Source organism: Miscanthus floridulus, chromosome 1 (genome assembly GCF_019320115.1).
Source record: "Miscanthus floridulus cultivar M001 chromosome 1, ASM1932011v1, whole genome shotgun sequence".
NCBI lineage: Eukaryota > Viridiplantae > Streptophyta > Magnoliopsida > Poales > Poaceae > Miscanthus > Miscanthus floridulus.
In genome coordinates, this window is record NC_089580.1 from 112,614,588 (window position 1) to 112,620,371 (window position 5,784).

The window sequence follows — 5,784 nt, forward strand, 5'->3', positions numbered from 1 at the left end:
GCAATACTAACTTGTACACGTCCCAAGTTCATCATAAGTTCGACAATATCACTGTTCGACATAAGTTCAACAAGTCATAACTATGACATAAGTTCATCAATACATAAGTTCGACATTACTCGACATACTACATGTTCCATCAGTATATGGGTGTCCGAGTACAAGTGCATCATGTCATTCTGAAGAACTCCTACGACCTAGGAGTATATGGGTACCGCGGACGTCGCTACCTCTTCAAATGTGAAGGCAGCACGTTAGGGGTGAACCCAACGTCGGTACGGTCTTGATGGCAGTACACCCGGTGGTACTGCTGAGTGTAATTAGGACCCTGCAATTACAATATAGACATCGTTACTTACAATGTTTAAGCAATTGTGACGTATATGGCGAAGGGTTGTTTCAAGTACCTGTTCGTCGAACTGTGTAGGAAATGGTGCATCACCAAGCTAAGACATCCATATCTCATCGTAGTCCTCCTCCTTGTCCTCATTCTCATCCTCCTCATCATCATCCTCCTCAACGTCGTGCTCCGCAGGCCCCTTATCTGGATTGCCAGGAGTAAGAACATAAGAGGTCCCACCAGCCGTCGTGTCGGAGGAACCTGCTCGTATCGGCATAGTGCTTGAGCATAAGAAACTAGACAGGTCCAAGTCATAGGGCATCTTCCATGGAGTATCCACGCAGCTGAGCTTCTGTGCCAGCTTCTTGCAGCTCCTCCTCACTTTCTACAAAAAAGAAAACACGGATGAATGAGTCATGTGAACCATTTAACCACTGTCATGGCTTTGAGAATAGAATGTACATCGATGAAGACGTGTAGAATGTCGTGCGGCTCCCCTCTGGTCTCGTGAAGTCGCACGGCTGCTTTGTTGGACAGACTTGTCAACTGTGATGCCTGCATACACAAGCGAGCTAAGTTCGTATCACTACAATTCATAGGAATGCCGACGCGCAGTTGTATTGAAATTCAAATTTCTTACCACGTATCTCTGTAGCGAGGCTCTCTGAAGCTATGTCTCCATCCTTGTCGTCTCGTCATACGCATCAGCGATGTCATCCTCGTCTTCATCCTCATCAATTGGCTTGTTAGTGTAGGGGTCCTGCATATGTGTGCGGGTACTCCTATGCAACCATTGGAGGTAGCGGTCGAAGTTCCATTGGTCGTGCGGCTGTATCTTGGTGATCAGGACCCTTTGCCGACTATCCCATTCATGGATGAACAGGGCGTGCAGCACGGCCCAATTCTTCTCTTTGTACCTGTTCCTTCGATCATACCTACAAGTTTAACGCAAGTTAGTGGTTGTATGTATGCACATGACTGCTAAATTATTATGTTTTAGTTGTCGCACCCATGCAACTTTCTGTTGGTTGTGTATAGCGGCGGTGGGCATGGCTGCAATCTTTCGAACTGCCTATACACCCTTATAGGGTAGTGCATCTCGACCATGTGGGAGAAAATTAGTGGCCCGTTAAAAAGCCACTCGCCCGACTCTTCCTCAGTGCGAGGACTCAGGTACCCCTCTAGCTCGAATCTAGACCAAGGACATCAATTCACCTGAAAGTTAGGTAACTACAGTTAGGTTTTTGGAATAATAAAAAAGCAACAACACTGACTAGCAGTATCAAAGTGGTCGTTACCTGGTGCTGTGTCAAGACATCTAGGGTGTCCGATTACTGCCTGTACCGCCGCTTCGGGTTCCCTCTAACTACCTCTGCTTCTTGCCAGGCGTACAGAGCAATCAGCCCTACGTCCACATGATTCAATGCCTGCATTGACTAGGATAGCCAGTCACAAGTGCAGCATCAAGTTTGAGAAAAATAAAAAATTGATGTACTTACAGGTAAATCATGAACAACGGGCCTCCCGACTGGCCATCGCTCCCAACACCAAACCTGTAGTAGGTGGGAACAACCTCCTAGGTTGGCACCTCCTATACTACGTCGACAAGCAACGTTGAGCTGACGATAGATCCATACTAGGACCGCGCTGCCCTAGTTGTATGCTCCTATATTCTCCCATGGTTGGCTTAGTATGTTGAGGAAGGCCCAGCTGATGGTGTTACCCGACGCATCGGGGAATAGGAAGGCGCCTAAGAAGTGCCACAGCCACACCCTAGCATACCTCTCGATCTCCTGCTCTGGAGCATTTGGGTGTAGCGGCGCCCCGAAGTTTTCTATTATCTAGCTCGAACTGACACCGGATGTTTTCCTGAAATATTTTGCAAACATTAAATTAGAGCTGACACCGGATGTACATGAGAGCTGAGGGAACAAAAACAAACATTAAACTAGACAAAGACAATACGCATCATAAAATTTATGTACTACACCCTCCATGTAAATAGCAAAATAATTTGCAGAATATGTGCTGGTGTCAAAATGGTAAATGTTTGGAATGTAGACATTCTTACTTTGCTCTCTTAGCATCCTCGTCCATGGGTGGTCTTCTACCATAGAACGGCTCCACCAAGTCCATCTAGTGATCGTTATCAAGGATCTCAGTCACTGGAAGACCCCCCAAACATAAACATAGAATCATCTTCACGCCCTGCGTCATGATAGTCATCTCCACCTGTTGGTTTTTAATTCAATACAAGAAGTTTTTAATTCAAACAACGAGACAAATCAATGCTTTGTACTATCGCAAACGTGTATCAAATCATACCTACCGACAACAGCAGTGAGAAGTGCAAGGTCGAGGATCGGTAGCCCAATGTTGAAGACCCAGACGATCTCAAGGAAGCCGGCATGTTGTATGTACGGCTGGTATCGCTTGTCCCAGCGGTGTGGCTGGTGCGTGCGTAGTCTAAGAGGTACCAAGTCCTCCTAAAGCTCTGACAGGCGCTTGGCTTGGTGGTCCTTGTCGTAGTGCACCTCAAGAATGGGGTACTACGGATGATGATCCCCCATCCCGGTTCAAATTTCAAATGGATATGTTAGAGCAAACATTAAGAGTCCTATAATATGATGGAAAATTAGTGCATAAAAATAAAGTAAATGTAAAAGGAATAAACTATTGTGCAAAAAATAGAGAATAAACATATATCATAATAAACATAGCTCCAAGGTTGCAATGTACTAATATAGTAGTTTTAAATAGCATAGCAAACAATTAACATTAATATAATAAAATGTATGCTATATGCACCTTCTACCCTTGTCTTCTATACCTACTAGCCTTGTGACCAGGTTCTTTGCAAACGGAGCAAAGATTCCTACAACGGATCTCGTTGAAGTCTCCCCCTCAGTACATGTCTTCGCCGTACCCTCTCATAGTGTCCATGTCCCCCTTGAGTTGCTTCTTCTTCCTCCTACCTTTGCCTACCTTCATTAGATCTGGATGTGGCACGTAGTCATAACCATGATAAGGTGGCCACTATGTCGGGTCAAGGTATGGCTCGAAGCTCCTCTCTCAAATACTAATGGTGTTCGAATGGAGATACAAGGGTGACATATATGGCAGATCCTCATAGTTATACCCATGAACCCTGTAAGCCATGATCATATGAGAGCAAGGGGCATGCATGATCTATGGGATGTTGCAACTGCACTCTACTTTTTCAAGATCAACTCGGTAGTTTCGTCCATCATAACATTCGTCGCCCAAGCTTGTGCCACCCTTGCCTCGTATACTAAAGATATGGCGACGGGGTCCATATGGCTTGGCGGTGTGCTGCTTGGCCAATTCCTCGGCCTCCTTCAAATGTTCTACTCTGGCCTTTCCAAAATGCCCCTGCTCAGCTATATTCCTCTACGCAAGTTCCCACCTCTTGAAAAAATATTTGTTGCACTTATAAAAGGAGAACTCAACAATTCCAGACATAGGCAACGATCGAACTCTGGTAAATACACGGTTGAAAGACTCCAAGGAGTTAGTGGTCATGATGCCATACCTGAAACCCCCCCCCCTCATCATATGCTAATGCCCACTGAGCCTTCTATTCCATCTGCACCTCTAACTAGGCCTTTCCCGCTTTATTTAGCATCTTGTCTAGTTCTCTCTTTGTCTCCTTGAACTGGTGCTCTGTACGTATAGAACATAGAGTCTTTACCTTATCACATACCTCCTTCTTCCTCTGACGCCGCCAGAAATTAGCGGTAAAGTGTCTCATGCACCATCTGTGCACTAGAGGCGGGAACCCATATATATGCTCAGTTGCAGCATTAAAAAGTCCTGGGTGATAGTCTGAGATCAAACATATAGTGCGAGATGGGCCAATCACTTGTACACATAGAAGCCACATGACCCATGACCATGATTCATTGTTCTCTCCCTCTACCAAAGCAAAAGCCATCGGTACTATCTAGTCCTCAGGATCAACAACAGCAGCCATCATCAAGGTGCCCCTATACTTTCTTGTCAGGAAAGTGCCATCAACAAGTATGACTGGCCGACACAATTGGAATGCATGTTCTGTTTGCGCGAATGACCAGAACACACGATAGAGAACATGCCTCAATGGGTCCCAAAAATACATCCCTCTATTGTCTACAAACCATTTCAAGCTAGGGTTGTAGTAATGCATTGCACATAAGATGTGGGCCACCCTATTGTACGCTTCCTCCCAACTACCCCAATAAATTGTTAGGGCAATTTGCTTAGCACGCCAAGACTTTTCATACTTCACATCATACTTAACGAATCTAGATATGGACTGTTGTAAAGAAGACACCAAAATGTTGTTATTGTCATCAACGAGCCCCAATATACAACGGGCAAGGTAATGTGTAGTGAGCTGCTAATGATTTTCCTTCTCCCTATTTGTTAAGCAAGGGTGGGGTTCGACCACTTTACTTATCCTCCACTTGCCATCACTATGTCTATTTCGTGCATTTAACCTCCACATACAACTATTTTTGCATATCACGTGGTACCTCAACTCCTAGTCTGAATGAGTGACGTTGTACAGCCTATGGTGATACACAGCATAGTGCTGAAGGAAGAGCTTCATCTCTGACATTGTATTGAATACCATCCCCTTCCTAAGGATTTCTTTCTCATGGTCATATAATGATTTCCTACACATCTAGAGACCGATGTCACAAACTACCATATCCATCATACTGACATCCCTATAGTTCGGAACACCCCTGAAAGGTATGTTCATCGACCTTAGTTGCTCAAGCTCAGTCGCTGTGTAAGGTGGTGGTGGAACATACTACTGCGCTTCGCTAATTCTACCCCATGAATCATAGGGGGTATCATTTGCTGGCAAATCTATTACTAGTCTACCCTAAGTCTGGATAGCATGCAAAACCTCAGTTGGTACTAGTAATGGCATACCATGAATAGGTACTGGCATAGCATGTTTACCTCTCTGGTCATCATCTGAATTGTCTGAATCACTGCTAACTACATCACCGATCCTGTCCTCCTCCTCCTGCTCCTCTTCTAGTTCTAACTCATTCACATCGAAGTCATTGCTTATATAGCCTACTTGACTTGAATGAAACTACTCCTGTGTCAACTGACCGTCCAAATCCATGTTACCCTGAGTTGCTTCCCCTTCGACCCCCAATTCTTGCTCATTGCCTCCAACACCGTCAATGGATGACCTGTCTAGGACACCCTACATCCTGTATCCATTCTCCACCACCACCTTAGCCATTGGCACATTGGAACCTTGGAGCACCCTATTGTAGCGGGACCAGAGAGAAAGGTCACGCAAGGGCATCAGGACATAGTGTGCCCTAGTCTTCCTAGTATCAAACCTCCCCTTAAGTGTGAAATCACTGCCAAACTTTGCATTCAAATGGATACAAAGGTCGTTGAAGCTAGGAGGT

General features: G+C 45.1%; 1 pseudogene; it reads right to left on the reverse strand.

Moving 5' to 3' along the window:
- Window positions 1-446: 446 nt before the first annotated feature.
- Window positions 447-2,566, reverse strand: LOC136461564 (serine/threonine-protein phosphatase 7 long form homolog; annotated as a pseudogene).
- Between the last annotated feature and the right edge of the window lie 3,218 nt (window positions 2,567-5,784).